At 40.8% G+C, this 17,001-nt stretch overlaps 1 long non-coding RNA gene across 2 annotated transcripts in view; it reads left to right on the top strand.

Annotated features, from left to right (window-relative positions):
• The window catches only part of LOC109309144, a 102,863-nt gene that overhangs the window by 74,810 nt on the left and 11,052 nt on the right, over positions 1–17,001 (top strand). Inside the window, exons 3-4 of one of the 2 annotated variants that reach the window (XR_002100809.1) lie at positions 4,015–4,177; positions 12,333–12,566. This is a non-coding gene — a long non-coding RNA (uncharacterized LOC109309144). Of the gene's footprint in view, positions 1–4,014; positions 4,178–12,332; positions 12,567–17,001 lie in introns of those variants that run through there. The other variant, XR_002100808.1, reaches the window with a different exon arrangement.

A 17,001-nucleotide genomic window follows, 5' to 3' on the forward strand; every position in this document is an offset into this window, starting at 1 on the left:
CCCTCCAGAAACACTAAATTTGTCCCTCATATTGGAGAGAAATAAATGATGCTGTCTGTGTGGGTGAGCCTTGCATAATGAGGTCTGAGAATCTCAAGGTTTCCAGGATTACAGGAAGAGTTTCTCTGTGGCTCTATGGTTGTATGAGAGTGGGGAAAATATCCACCTTAGGAAAACTGCAGGGCAATAAATTGTAATTCCTACAGTTATGGATGTGGTTAGTATTGGTGAAGATGACTGGTACATATTTCATCTATAATCATCAATTTCATCGATAATAACAAGTAACTAAGGAATTTACAATGGGATTTTAGCTCCCAGGTCCTATGTATGACTTTGAAAACCTCACGCCCAGTCATGATTTAAAGAACTTCAAGTATCAGGGGATCTACCCGAGTGTTTGGTAAGCTAGCTGTTTTAATTGTTCATTTCCTTCGTTGTTAAAAAAATCTGTTGCTTATTTTCAGTTTGATTTCTTTTTTTCTACCTTCCACTTCCAGCTCTTACAGATTTAAGTATCAGATTAAAGTCTCCGTATCTCTTCCTTGTGTAGATAGTTATAAGCCATGATCAAACCTCCTTTAAGCCTTCTCACTGATGATAACACTTCCTTTGTTAAGTTATAATTCTACCCCGCTCACTTCACCCCCTTGTATGACACATGCAAGCTCTTCAGGATGGCAATGCAGGACCAGTGACTTTCAGGGAATGCTTGCTCAGATCTGCAAAGATATTTAGGGATTTGAAATCAATGCAAGTTAGGAGGCTGGATCTGAACCTTTCGGCTCAATTTCAATAGAAATAGGAATAAATCATAATGATTTTGGGAGAAGCACAGTGCCGGGCAATGTCCCTGAGAAGATAAAAATGAGTACCTCCATTTGTCAGATGTAGAAACTGAAACACAGGGAGAGAAAATGCTTTACCCAAGGCCCCAAAGTGAGGCAGTGGAAAAAGCCACACAAAAACGGAGAAGTTTCTGGCGTGTGCTACTAGTTTTTCCCCACATCAAACCACTTAATATAAGTAGGATTTGCCTTCTCCACTTCAGTAGTATAAGCTGGCACTGTACATTAGGAAATTCAACAATTTTTGGGTGGCCTAAGTGATGATGATGAAAGATAGTTGCTCCAGAAACCCATGATGATAGCTAAGAAATTAATATTACAGAGATGAAAATCTTCTTATAATCCCCAAATAATAGATGCTCTGTATCAATATGTGACTAAACAGCACTCAAAGATTTATCTTTTAAATTAGAGAACATGGTGGAGACATTTATTGCAATATGGTTTCCCTTCAGAGAGATACAGTATGCGACTAAATATCTCCAATGAGTAATATTCACACTCAAGTACTGTAAATATATCCCTGATAAATCTGGAGAGCAAATTCTTGTAAATCCTTGTTTAACACTGTAAGGAAGCTTAATAACTTTCCAATCTATCAACATGCTTTAATTTCCTACTGTGCCGTTTCTGACTGAAACACATTGTTTAATCCAAGAAATGCAACACTGAGTTAGAAAGGGCTATCATATGGCATGCTTGTTAAGAAACCTCAGAAACAAAAGTACCACTAACGTATTTTTTTGTGGATTTGGACAGGAGAAACGCATTTTAAAATTCTAGCCTTTCATCAAAGTTACACTTAATTATGGAGGCAATTTTGTACCTGAAATTAAGTGCATGTGCAATTAATGTCCTGGGAGGAAACAAAAAAAAGGGAGAGATAAGTGAAAATGACTAAGAACCTTACATATGGGAACAGCTAATTACACTCCTAAATCACACGAGGTGAACCCAGTAATATTTTGTGGGTCCCGAAAAAAAAGTTACAAAACAAACAAACACAAAACCCCAGGCTGAGCGCAGGTCCCATTCAAAAGCATGCAGTAAGCAGCCAAATCGGGCTACGTGTAAATAGTGCTTTATAATGCTAACCTAAATGAACTTTCCAGGGTTGCTGTAAAGACTCACTAGCCGATAAATCACACCCATATGATGGGTAAAACATTTGCTGCAGTTCTCATTCGGGTAATATGTCCTGGCGATATAGCCTATATCCAGCGGTGCATTTACTGTGCCAAATTAAAACAGCAAACTACAATCCTTACCCATAACACACATACAAATGTTTGCTCTTTGGTATATTGAAATCCAAACCATATTGGTCAAAAGCAAAGGAACAGCCCCAAAGCTGAAGAATTTCCTGTTCATGTGTACGATTCACTTCCCCTTCCTCAAATGAACGCTTGAGCTGAAGGAAAAAGTCAGCAGTTGCTAGACTTGATCCAAGCCTTACTTATGCACTGGCGTTAATTGGGAATAAGGCCACTGCAATTGCATACATGCCAACCTTTGGAAGACCAGAGTCAGGTTATCAGGCTCTATTGGATTATGACAGAAGAGAATTACAGAGGCAAGAAACCTTTGATACGTAACCCATGGGGTAGATTTCGAGCTCCCTTCCACCTGTATAAATGATCAGGTCAGACTATACCTTGCAGTCTCCAGACTGCAGATGTTTAAAGCCTAGCTCTCCTCTACTCCCAGGGCAGCAGATGGAGTTAGAGGCAGCTCACTCAAGAATCTGGGACCCAAGCCATACAAGGCTTTAAAGATAAAGGTCAGCATGTTGGATGGTGCCCAGAACCAAAGAGGAAACCTGTGTAGTTCCTGAAGAACTAGTGTGATATGTTCCCTGTGACTAATACTGCCTGTAAAAGGTCAACAGCCATACTCTTTAACATCTGAGCTACAAAGTGGTCTTCAAGTGTTTCAAGAAGAATTTGATGCAGTATTCAGTGCTGGAAGAGACAAAAACACTGATTTAATGGTCAAGTATTACTTGTACCGGAATAGAGATTGACTGGGTATAACCGAAAAACATCTGGACATTTCTGCAGGTGGGAGAGCCATCCCAGAATAAAGTGGATCTATTGCCACTTATGACTTTTTCTAGCTTTGGGGCACTGCTGGATTATTTTGCTTCTCAAGGTGGCATCCCACTGAACAGATGTTACACTGCATATTAAGAGTGCTTCATTTTGGAGCTCTCCATTTGTTCCTTCTAGGGAACAAAACAAATGGAGGGCAGGTGTGTTATTTAGGAATGGAAATACCTCCTATGCTTACAAATGCTATTTTATTGTTCTTTGCTTTCTTGTCTGAAATTGCAGGGCTTGGGCTAAGTATCTTCTGTCTTTTACCCCAGAAATGGCTACTTTGCAACCACAGATACTGTAATGGCTGGATATGGGTTGGTAAAGTATGGCTGTGGGGGAGGGGAAGGGGGGGAGGAATCTTTCTATGTGCAAATCTTAAAATAGGATCACCAAAGTTATGATTTTGATGCTAATATAAATGTGACTGCATTTTCAATCACCACCAAAGCATATGGTACTTATTCATGATCGCAAATGTCAAGGGGAGGGCTGCATTTAGGAACAAATGCATGAATAAAGTTGTTCTATGAAGCTCCAAGTTCAAAAAGTCCCTGCATGACCTGTTCAAAAATTCACATATTAATGTGGATGGCTTCCCACCACCCCGTCTTTTGTGACCATTTTATTTTACTGGACTTTTTTCCAAGCATTTGAAGAACTTCCTCCATTTTTTTCCTATGGTCTTTTGAGTTTCCATGGTTAATTGAAAATATGTTTTTTTTTCCCCTCTACTTCTTCTGCCACCTGCCAAGACTTTCCTGTACATCCTGAAAGGTTGAGCGTTTCAGATCTTCTCCATGCTTTTCTTTTCCCCATAGAAATGATGAAATTAGCTAGCAAGCTGTCAAGCACAGATATTTTATGTGCATTCACTTTTTTTTGTAAGCTGTTGTAAGGTAATTATTGACAAGGCTGACATCATTTGCAGTTTAGTTCAACATGTTTGCAGTCATATTACCCCATCCAGAGAAAAATAATTGTTCTTCTTTTATTTTTTAACCTTCCATGACAATTCATAAATGGCTAAAATGTGCTGCTTCTTAGTGTATTTATTTGTTGCTTTAAAGGTATGAAGATTGGCTGAATTGGAAATGAAGGAGAAAAGAAAAATCAGACGTAGCACATAAGAAGAATTATAGTGTCTCATCGTAATGCTGTAAGGCTGTTGGATGGAAAACAACAACAGAAAAGCAATTTGCTTTACATATATTCATCATTTAATCCTGCTAGGTAAGTACTGGCCTGCCAGTATCACAGATGGGGAAACTGAGGCATAAAGGAACAAGTGCTCAAAGCCTCAAAGGATGTCTGTAGCAGATTTATGAACAGAATCAAAGTTTTCTGGACTTTCATCACACAACAAACCTTACCCCAGTGCGGGTGTTCACAACTGGGGTGACACAGCACTCTCGGGTGCCGGCAAAGCCTGTCAAGGGGTTGTGATTCAAGCACTGTGGGGGCCGTGGTGGTAGGCAGGTAAAATGGCTCCTGCATTAGGGCTCTCCGATGATACTAAAGGAGGCAGAAGAGCTGGCTTGGGCTGTAGCTCTTTGTGGTCCACTCCCCCCACCCATGCTTCTCCCAGCTCACCTGCCTCTGTTTCTGCAAGACACCATGCAGGGTCAGACAGGGAAGGGCAATGGCATAAGCAGGCTCTCCTGCCTGTTTGGGGCTGACCAGAGCACCCTAATGCTGGAGGAGTTTGCACGCGTACCACAGCCCTTCCCAGTCTGTCTGTGCCGCGCACATGGGACAGGTTTAGCTGGAGGCAGCAGCATCTGGCTGATCGCCTAAAGTAAGCTGAGCACAACAGTGGCTCTCATCCCAATTGGAGATGCCACCACATTCAAAAGAAGTTGTGGAGAGACTCTGAAAAGCTTGAGAACTGTTGCTTTAATACCATTCAGCAGTTTACATGAGCCTTGTCTTGCTGTCATAGATTCATAGATGCTAGGGTTGGAAGAGACCTCAACAGATCATCGAGTCCAACCCCCTGCCTAGACAGGAAAGCGTGCTGGGGTCACATGACCCCAGCCAGATGTCTATCCAGTCTCCTCTTAAAGACCCCAAAGGTAGGGGAAAGCACTACCTCCCTTGGAAGTCCATTGCAACTTTTGGCCACCCTTACCATGAAGAAGTTTTTCCTATCGTCCGGGTCCTATCCGTTCCTCTCCCTCATGCCCCTGTGAACTACAGTGAGTCATTGCAGGGTCCTATTGGTGAAGTCAGCCCTACTGTCATGTGCATGGACTGGGCATCTGGGGCATGTCTGACCCTAGACTCTGTGGAACATCTCCTTGTCAGACGCAGGCTACGTGTTTTGAACCTCTGAAGAGATATGGCAGTGGCTGGAGAAAACCATCAGATGGTCCTTTTTTCTCTCTAAACCACTAAATAATACTGTGGATTAAATACAATGCATTTGTAAAGGTCTTGCTAACACCTTTGAGTGCACCTCTTTGACTTCTAAATTCACAGCACTAGGCTGTTTTGATTGGGCCCTCCTACCCCTCCACTTAATCCTTAAGCGTTTTCACCTTCATCCAGAAGTTTTCAAATGCCCTGACAAACCAGCTAAGTGTAAAGAAATAGCTGTTTCTCTTAGCTTTTTTCCCCCTGTCAATCATTTAAAACCCAGTGGAATATGTGATGACTCAGATTGAAGAAAAGCAATAGCATAGCAGTTGGCTAATGTCTTGAGAGTTACTCTGTTTGGCCAGATGGGATACTTGCATTTCTTATCGCAGCACCATCCCTGATTATGGATTTTTTAGTAGTCCCATGTACTGCCGCAGCAAAGCTAGGTAACAACCTGATGCTCACAGCCTTTTTAAGACACTGCGAAGCTGATGCATTATATTCTGTAGTCTTGTCAGACAGGTGTTGTAGGGAGGCAGCTGGGCTTTGGGGAATGCCAGGTGACTTGTGCATCTTTAAAGCAGTGGCAGATTCAGCTGTTTGGATATGATTTAAGGGTCTGATCACTGACTCATTAAAGTCTTTCCATTGGTTTTGTCCTAAGTACATATGCAGTGGCATGCTGAAGCGTGGCAAGCAACCCCATTGATTTCTCACCCTGCATTACATAGCTCTCTCTCTACAGTGACTGACATGGTGGGGTTAGATGAAGTTAAAGTATTGTGATAATTCTTATCAGACTAGTCTTAGCACTAGGTGCTTGGCAAGTAAAGCAGCGGGGAGAGGTCGTTTACCAATGTTAGGCAGAAGTCAGGCAGAATGCAGGGTAAATTTGCACTTATAGTCTAACTATGGCAGGGGTGGGCAATTATTTTGGGCAGAGGGCCTCTTACTGAGTTTGGGCGAGCCATTGAGGGCTGCATGACAGGTAGCTGGGGCAGATAAATATTAATTTTCTAAAATTTTAGGGGCCCCGCGGGCCGGATACAATGGCCTAGCAGGCCGCATCTGGCCCCTGGGCCACATTTTGCCTACCCCTGAGCAATGGTAAAGCAGAGATGCATAAGCAGCAGCAAACGCTTGCACTTTTTCTACAGGCTTTTATGACACTGGTAGGCTGGTGCAGAACTTTGGTGAAGAAACAGTGAGTATTTTGTAAGCGCGTTCTCAGAGAAATTCTCATAAAGATGTTACTTGAGAGTAAATGTGCCTTATCTGGAACAAAAACGTCGTCGTAACTTAATTCAGAAAAGACAATTACATTCCCTGCTTACAATTAATTATTTATCTATAACTGAACACTGCCATTCACTTGAGGTCACATAGTCCAACATGTTTATTTGGCATTCTGATATTGATTCTGAGGTTTTTTCCCATTACTATGTTGACTTGAACTTTCTGATAGTTCTGTTCTATGACCAGAGCAATACTCATTCGAAATCACAGAGAAAAATACCTCTCATTTTGAGGGCCAGTGCATTAGTTAATGAGATGACATATTAGTTTTCTTGAAGTTCCTATAGTCTCTATGTTTCATAAAGAGCAGCATAATAAGAAAGTCATATTCATCAACATGCTCATGCTGTACACTATGACCATGTAGGTCCTATTCTCTCCACTGTCTCGCTATCTCTTTCCACATTGTATTAACACTCCCTGGGTGATATCTTGACCCCGCTGAAGTCAATGGAAAAAATCCCATTGACTTCAGGAGAGCCAAGATTATCCTCTTCAAGGTTCTTCATAACTCTGCACCTGCTTGCTTCTTTGCTTTCGCCTCCTCCTAACATCTCGTCCTCTCATTTGTTTCCTCCTCTCACTCACAAGTCCACATCATTTTTCAAACTGCTGCCTAAGGAGTCATTTTCCTCCTTCTGGGTCCTGCCTCCTCTTACCATCAGATCATTCCTAAAACCTCAGCTCTTTTGGCTGGCTTTCCACCCGTGACCTACATTACACCTCTACCGGACCCTGATACGTTACAAGTTGACATTAACAGGGTAATGCTACTTGTCTTTTCAAGTGATTGCAGCATGCATTTCTGCATACAAGGTGAACAAAATATTCCTCCAGCATTTTTCTTTCTCTCCTGATTTTCACATTCTGTGTGCACCCCTCAGAGTTGGCTCAAAGTATCATCAGCTCATAGGGCATCATTCTTATATATATAAATTTTCACTCAGTGAAGCATCATTCATGGTTATGTAAATAATACATTTCATTCAAGTCAGGGTGTTTTATTCAATAAGGAATGTTTGGCTGTGAACAGAGATGCTTGCTTCATTGGCAGCTTATCAAGATGCCGATGAGAGTTTGTCTCAATAAGGAATGAGCAAATAGTAAACAAGGACTTTAAAATGCCCGTAAATATATGGGATCACTAATGAAGTGTCACCACTTAAACAATCAATTTACTTCATCAAGGCGTGGTTAGAAAAAGGCCCCAACACAAAGCCAACTTGAATCTATAGAGAGGCTCCCATTTTACTAGATAGAATATGGACTGAATCAAGCACTGAATTAGGACTTCAGGATTTGGCGCATTAGACCTTATTGTATCAAAGCCTTCCTGCAATGTGAAATTCAAAGTGCATAGGTATAGAAGCTTTACATAGTTGACTTTCAGTAGTCTTGAGGCTGGGCTGAAACACCCAAGAAACAACTATTAATAACTTCCAGAGGGATATCAATCTGCAAGAATGAGTATGGATCCTTTTTGTTGACCTAGTTTGTATCTACAGAATCAACCTACACAATTCTTCTCACCAGCTGCTCTGAGGCTTAGGGAGAAGGGGTGTTAATTAATGAGACATTTGTTGAAATTTATAAGGGCTTTTCCTATCCAGGTTAGACATAAATTATGAAAGATCTTGCAAAGTGGGCAGCATATTCTGTTGACTAACTGCCCAGCTTATTTTAGCTGGTATAATAGAAAATAGGTCTTTAAAGAACAATTTACATGCAATAGCAAGCTTGGGAGGAAAAAAAGAATATTTTGTACAGAAAGACCTTTACCTAGTGGATATTTTTTTTTTCTTGTTCTCTGTCCTATTATTTCAGATATTTTCTTTTAATAAGGGCTTTTAGTCAAAGCAGCCTCCCTTATTCCCTGATCCTTTAGGCATAATTTCATGCCTATGAGATTGTTATCTGCTTGAGATGGGCATGATGTCACAAAATTCAGTATTATATAGTGTCTGGATATTGCTAAGATAAATACATTAGAACTACATACACTCATAGAGAATTAGACAAATTAGCTCTGATTGTATCCATGTACCTTTTTATGCTTTATTTTTCATAAATATTCTAGCACAATAATAACAAAAAATATTTGTTAAAATAGCTACTTTTAAGCACATATGGGAAAATATGTTGATGAGGCAGACTTCCATTTGAGCATCCATTTTGGCAGCCTAAATCAAAGCACATTTCTTCAATTGGGAAAAAGAAACTCTCATTCACTTAGGGAATGTACAAGTGTTACATTTTGATTGCCCTAAGCAAGGTTAGAGCAATCTAAATGGCTTGGTATACAAATGGTTGCAGGGCTTAACTTGCTGTAAAAATGGCACGCCTTATCTAAAGTTATTTCTGGTCAGAGGTGAACTAACTTTAGATTGGGATGGGGTTAACCTGACCTAGCAGGGGTTAACTTGACCTAGCAAATACCTGCACACATTCATGGATCAGCTCCCAACCCACAACCGCAGCTCCTCCTGTACAGTTATCTGAGAGACTCACTTGCCTTCAGTTGTCCATGCCTTCTCCTGGCAATGGGCAAATGCTTACATGCTTGGATCTTGGCTCAGGTTTAGGCAGCTTAACCTCAGCTGGGTCCTGTGAGTGCTTGTTTGCTCCCTTAGAGTTGCCCTCCGTCTCCCGTGAGGGACTGGACAACTTGCAGGGGTTGATGAGTCTACTATAACTCTTCCGCTAGCTGTGCCGTTAGCTCAAGCAGTAGATCCAGAGGTCCTATTTGCCACTCACAAACTTAAGAGGCTGACATGCCAAATCATCTGTAGACAATGGTCAAGAACTGTCTGCTGGAACAGATTTTTGTTTTGCAAAAACATATCAGTTTTGACAAACTTCTGATGAAACACAGACTTCCAAGACCTGTCCTTTAAGGCTGGGTCTCTTTGCCAGGAGTGATCTGCCTCTACTGGTGTCTTTAGCTCTCAGTTCTATCACAAGTAGCCTAGAAGACCAGGGCGGGGAAGAAAAAATGCAGCTCCAGCCATGGTTCTTAGAGCTATGGGCCAAAAGTTGTTCTGGGAAGCCATGGTGGAGCTTGGTTGCATCTTGGCTTGGTTGGATCTTGACTTCCTAGATACAGTTTCATTTTGAGATGTTCTAAATGGAATATTTGATGCCCTCCCACTTTAGTCCATGGCTTGTCTGTTCTGTGGAAAAATTCTATTGTTTGTTCCAAAAGCAAAGCATTTTTTTTTTAATTAGAATTTCCCAACTTCCTGCACAAACAAAATTCCAACTTCTGAGAAGCACTGCTCATAACAGTTTGCCTTGCGAGTAACGCATACGACAAGTCTGCATGCAAACAGCCCACAGGCCAGGAATTAGTCACAGTAATTAGTCTGAAAATAATTTTGAATAATGAGAACATTCACAAACACAAGGAAAGGGATGGAATCCAGCAAATAAATGATTTCTTTGTGAATTGTTTTTGCGTCTCTTCCCAGCTTTACCAACACTAATCAGAAGATTTCGGTTTCAGGCAATGGCAGCTTGCTCTTATTGCCACTCGGCCAATTAAGAGAAGGGCAATAAGCGTGCCCTGCACATCACTCAGAAGGCCAGGAAGGCAGGATGCTTGGATAGCACCAGCAGCTGTGCTTGTTCGGTTTGCTCAGAAAAGTCTTTCACCGTCCTTCTTTCCTGAGGTCTGCACACTGGAATGACTTCCCCCCGTGAGCGCTGTCAGTGCCCCTTTAGTAGGGCTGTGCGAAATTTTGCCAGCTGTTTCAGTTCGAGTCTTTAGTCCTGTTACTGCTCCAGTGCAGAGATCTGTGGGGCAATCAAAGCAGTCATTTTATGCTTCTTGTCAGGCCTCCTGATGTCTTATCAATTATCTGTCAGAAGATGAGGGGGTGCCACCCCGTTAACGTGTTTCACGGTGGCAATTAACAACTGCCAATTACAAGAGCTTAAAAACGGAGTTCAGTTGACCACTTGCTCAATAAATATTGACACAGACATCAGTAAGAGTATGTCATTTGCGAATCAGATGAAAAAAAAAAACACAACTAAGGGCGGGGGGGAGAGAAAAACCAAGCTCCCAGCATTATGCCGGGCTTTTGAGGATTCTTTTCTCAGGTTTCAGTCCCAATTTGCAATCAGGGCTCCAAACCGAACAGAGACTTCTTCAAATGGTAACTGTCTCATTTCTTTTGCCTGAGTTTTCGGGGGGGGGGTTTCTCCTTTCTGGGTGTGGGGCAGAGGAGGTGGATACCATCTTATTGAAACAAGGCAGCAAGAACTTTGTCAAGGAATGAACTCGTACTGTAACCCACACCTCATTTGTCACCCTGATGGGCTGAGGAAAAGTGACATTTACAAACTGAGAATGAAAGCACATCCATTTCACCAGTCTGACACTCTGATATAATAACTATTTACCTTGAGAAAGAGGGACTGAGATTTCCGATTCTTGTGAATCTTCTCACTTTGGCACTTATTTTCTCACTCTGTCAAACAGCCCCAGATTAATGGAACAATTTGTTCAACAAATCATATTAGCAGAAAGCGCACAGGGTAAAGAGAAGGAGGCGGGGGAGCAGGAAATTTTTACTCATTCATAGCAGTGGTATCTCTGCAAATAAAAATGTAGTTATGCCTGACATTTACAGAGGTACAATGTGAAAGGGAAAAAGTGTAATGACTTTGGGCAGTTGAGAGATCACTTTGCAAGAACAGTAGTGCTCAAAGGGGAATAAGATAAAGTTACACATAACATCTAGATTGAGCTTCTTTCTGGAACATATTTGTCAAACACAGCAGGATCTGTCTGTGTTTAAAAAAGAGTTTTCCATTAAAATTAAGCGCCTTGTGCTTTCCTAAACTATAAAGGAACGTTCCCTTACAGGCTGCATTTCTGAAATGCTAGGTAAAGAATTCAAGTGAGTGAGAGCCATATGGAGAACACTATGAATACTTCCTCACTAGTTGAAAGGTATTTAAAGGCCTGGTCCAAAATGTATTGAGAGATTCTGGTTGACACCTGTGTGCTCTGGACTAGGGACAAAGTGACCAGAGGCCCCCCCCCACTCTTTTCTAATCTACTCCGTATTTATACTACGGTGACTCCATTACAGTTAGCAAAGCCTATTCAACACCAGGTTTAGCTGTATTTAGCACCTATTGTGAGGTATGGAAATATAAAGGTGCATGTTTGCTAATGCCATTAGAGGTATTCCAGACTGATAGAGGCAAAAAATGTAGTAGAGTTGGAGTCCAAGAGTTCTATTAGAGCCTACTTTTTGGGTGAAAGCTCGCAATTATGCCAAGCCCATGTATCTCATAAGCAGAGCACCAAAATACATCTACTTTTCTCAGTTGCATACTCCAAACCTTGAGCCAGTATTTGTAGCCTATAGAACATAGTTAAGTTACCATTTTTAAAGGGGAAAAAAAGAGAAAAGAAAAAAAGGAAAATGTGTTTCTTTAAATTTGGGATGCTTGTTTCACACAGCCCTGAAAATATACAATTTAATGTAGCTTCATTCCCTCTCCTCAACACCCACACACACATTTGGAGAGGACACTCTAAGTTTGCCATGATGTTAAATTATTTCTGTTAGCTTGGTACAGCAGCACTGTACCTTGCATCCTCAATGAAAATTGACGCTCTCTTGTTCCACGTTTCTTTATGCCGTGACCTTGGGTGTCAAGGGAAAATATTGCTTTGCATCTTTGTGTTGCTTGAGTCCTGCTTCTCTCTTTATAGGTTATTACTTGGCATACTTCAGCGCCTCAGGCAATACAGTGAGATCTGTACCATACAACTGGCTACACCAGGAATACTTCAGACCACTCAGGGAGATGCATCTCAGAAGTGAACTTCCCTAATATTTTGTACAAATTGCTTCATTGTTAAAGATAAATTGCTATTTTGCAGTAAAATTTTACTATCTGAGGGTTTCTTTCCTGAAGATCAATAAAGATGAGAGAATCCTGATTAGTCAAATGCTGATGTTTCTGTTCAACAATTACACAGTCTTTGCTCTTCCCCCTGCACTTCATTTAGAGTATATCTGAAGCAGAGACAAGATAGAAACTGAGTAAAGACTTTACGTTTTGTTCTTTAGGGTTTTTCATTTTTATTAATTCATGTTTTTTGCTCCTTCATGAGAATTATTGGGAGATGTAGATATGTCTCAGATGCCTCCCTCTGGTTAAGCAAGGGTAGATTGCCTGATGGGCAGGTGGAAAGGGAAAGAAGCAGCCTTCTATACCAGTGGGTAAAGTGACTGATGCAACTTGCCTACTAAAACAGTTTGCTTCTGCCTAGTTGTAATGAACAAAATGGGTGCACAAACCTTTAAAAACATTCAGTCAGGGCCTGAACTCTATTGTAATTATTGCATCCTTACTAATTTCTACCAGGGTAACTGAGATAAGAATCCAGCCTCTTAGAAATATAGTAGAAGGGGAGAAGGGGACCGGTGTCAGTGTTTCCTAGAAATCACAGGAAGTCTAGGACAGTTGAACTAGACATGGGCAGATGAATTTATTTGGCCTCAATAAACTGACAACGTTAGGAAATGTTGTCTGTAGACGAACCTGGCCAGAACAGAAAATGAAAAGCGGTATATAGGGAGGTAGGGACCAGGGTTAACTAAGATATTTTAAACCTCTGTTCCTTTATATATACATACACACACACACACCCATAGACATAGACATAAACGTAGATATAGACGTAGACGTAGACATAGACATAGACATAGACATAGATGTGGATGTAGACACACACGCACACACATCCATATACACACATTTTTCTATTTTGAACTTTTCTGCAGAGTTCAGGTTGAAATGACACCAAAAAAAAAAAAAAAGAAGGGATGAAATACTGTATGGTTGGCCAGACCAGAGGATGGAAGTATGAAAGATTTGGTGACATCTATTCCCTAGAAACCTCCAGCCTAGTTATGCACACAGAAGCGACTGTATCATTTCCAGAAAGAGAAAAAAAGAAAATTTGTGGTTGGGTCACCCATCACTAAGCCTCATGGATGATTCTCCATTCAGTGCTGTGCTGTGTGGAACGTAAACTTTCCATGCAAGAGCTCTATTACAACAGCAAGTCTGCAAGACGTGGCATGTCCCATAGTCAGATGGTGGGGTCCCTTGCCAGTCTGCAACCCCTGAGGTAAACAGAGAATAATTCCAGGCTGGTAGGAGGAGATTCAGTGGAATTTTTTTTAATAGGGATCCTGTTGTCTCATCATGATAGCCCCTGACAAGGAAGGCAATCTCATTTTATAGCTTAAGGGTTCAACATGGCATTACATTTTGGGTAGCTATGAAATTCCACAGAAGGAACTTCCTGAACAAATTCATTGTGCAGCTTTGGAAATAAATATTCTTTCTACTTACAGAAGTGCAGAAAGTAGTAAAAAAAGAGGCCCTTTCCAAGGTGGTTAGAGGGAACAGATGGAATTGGAAGACAAAGAGATACAAAATATAGATTTCATAGTTGTTCATCTCAATGCCTGTCTGCTCTCCTCTATATTTGCATTACTAAAGCATGGTTGGGTTTTTTTTAATGTTTTCCATAGTAGGACTCTTGATGTAGCTTGATTCTAGCCAGGGCTCGTTCTTATTTAGCTATATGGAGGGGGCCAGTGATTTGCTACCACCACATCTAATGAAAATTTCTAGACAAATAAGAGCTATTCTAAAGTGTCCATCACTACTGTGCTAATGATATGGGAGGCACATGGTGCATGGCCTGCTTGCTATAGGGAGGAGAGGAGGGTTGGATATAGTTTTCCTCTTCTGGAAAAAAAAAATATTTTTTTTTAATTCAGTTTTAAATCAGGACATAAAGTCAATATCTCGATGACTTTTGCAAAACAAAAAAGGAAATAAATAAAAATACATTTTTTTAAATGGTTCTCTCAGTCTTTTGGCCCTTTTAAAAGTTTACTTTTTTCATTACCTTTCTAAACCAAACAAAATAAAAAAATATGCAATGAAAAGAAGAAAGAATTTTTGTTTAGATAGTATCAAAAACTTCAAATATGTATGTGTGTGTGTGTATATATATGTATACACACACACACACGTACACACACACACATATACACATTTGAAGTTTTTGATACTATATATGACAAGCGGGTGGGAGGGGGGAGAGAGCCTTGATTTACAGCATATATTTGTCTCTCACATTTATCCCTTTTCCCACAAAAAAGGAACAAATTATGGTTTCAATGAAGCAGTGTTTTTGACCCTTCCCCCCCAAAAAGGAAAAACCCATATCCAGTTCTCATGAGGATATTTTTCCTACTCTTTGCTCCTGTATTTCCTTGACTCTCATTAAACTACATTCCTCAACAAGGGCCATCTAAGAAGATGGCTATATCTCCATGGTATTAGCCAGAAAAACTGGTTCAAGATCAAGAGTGGGGCAATAGGGCTGTTTCCAGAGGAAAGTTGGTGAGAGAGAACTAGAAAAAAAAAATCCTTGAAATGTTGCTTGACCTGATTATCTGTTTTAGGCTTGGTATAGCCTGCCTTTTCTTCACCTGTATTATCCCCAGCACTGCCAGCAGTAAAAAAAAAAAATCAACCAAACCAAACAAACAAGCAACCCCACACAATCCATATTAATGCTATATTAATAATGTTAACAATAAAGATTTATAGAATTTAATCTTAATGGCTAAAAATGGGAGGATCTTTTAAGAAGGCACACAGGACCATAAGTAGAAGTTGCACGAATTCAATTACTTGGGAGTCTTACTTTTCTGGACTTAATGGGCCAGATGCTTTTCTCAGTTACACGTGAACTCACTCAAGCATAAACAAAAGGAGAATTTGCAAACTATACATTATATAATCAGGGTTTTTTTTAATTTCAGATTTTTTTTTTTTAGTGAAACTCTTGAAGTGTCAAGAAAAAAATAACGTATATGATCTGATTTCATTCCCCCCACCCCAGGGATGGCATCCTTTATAGTGTGTGTATGTGTGTGTGTGTGTAATACCCCCAAAAAAGTGTGTGTTGAACAGAATGTAAAGGGACCTTAAATCTTCTTACAGCAGAAAATATATAGCTTACAGCTTTACCTATCATCACGGCTTTAATGTATGTATGCATGCATGCAAGTGTATAGTTCTCTGTGTGGGTGTATATTTCTTTCTATATATGCAAAGAAAAATTCCTATTCTCAGACACCAGATTATCACTTTGGTTGCCTGTGCCACAAGATGAGTATTAATTAGACATGACCATGCCTGCTGCATGACTCATCTCAAATGGGTAAGGAGGCAGAGTGGGCGAATTGTCACCTACCCATAATACATCCTTTGGTAAACGGGCATTGGACACCCACATGTTCAGAAATCCAAATTACCAGTGAAACCTTTCATCACCCCGCAGGTTAATATGAAGACGCTGGTGTAAGTTTTATACACTCTGCTCATCAAGCCCGTGGATAGAAACTCGCTGAGATGAGGCATAAATATGGCCTAATCATCAACTGCGGATTCAGATCTCTCCTGCTGAGCCGGTAACAGTCTAAAGTGTTTAAACTGATACCTTCCCAGCATGTGGCATCTTAATCAGCATCAGACTCCTACACCTTTTCTTCCACTTTGCTGGGCAGAGTCGCTGACCTCAGGAAGATGGGTTTATTTTAGTGCTAAGATTTGCCTATATGAATAATTCCTTTAACTCTTTCTAGTCCTCTGGATGTACATTGGAACCTCTGCACAAAACAGTCCATTAGCTTTGCAAAGAGGTTATAAGGAGGGGCCATTGGAAAGTGATCAAAAGGAAGGAGATAGGGAATTGGTTTCCCATTCAGGGGGCAAATTGCTTTTTTACAGTTTCTAACAATTTAGGACCACTGTAAACTGCAGTGCAAGGCGGTTACTGGACGGATGTTCAGAGCACACCTTTCTATTTGGCAAAAGTAGTGTTGCCAAAAGACTTCCCAACCCTTAGGAAGATCCCCATAGAAGCTAGACAAACCTTTTCTCCGCGCTGCGTTCTTTGGCTACTGCCACCATACAGGCTGCCTTTTTCCACACAGGGAAAAGATCAGCAAGAAGGGCTTGGGCCAACCCCCTCCCTCCACCTCTAAAATGTGAAGTTTGAACCAAACAAGCTTGGCTGCTAATGGCCACATTTTTGGAGAATACATAGAATCTGAGTCCAAAATTCACAGCTAGAGGCTGGGATTAGTTGATGACTCTCCTCCTAAAACATCTTCCCTTTTATACTTCCCCTCTATGCAGCACTGGTAAGGCTGCAATTGGAGTAATGCATCCAGTTCTAGAGGGATGTGGATAACCATGCACTTCAAGAGGGATGTGAATAACCTTGAGAGGGTCCAGAGGAGGGCTACTTGCATGGTTAGGGGCCTACAGGTAAGATCCTA

This window comes from Crocodylus porosus, unplaced genomic scaffold (genome assembly GCF_001723895.1).
Source record: "Crocodylus porosus isolate Cpor-Errol unplaced genomic scaffold, CroPor_comp1, whole genome shotgun sequence".
In the NCBI taxonomy this organism is placed as follows: Eukaryota; Metazoa; Chordata; order Crocodylia; family Crocodylidae; genus Crocodylus; species Crocodylus porosus.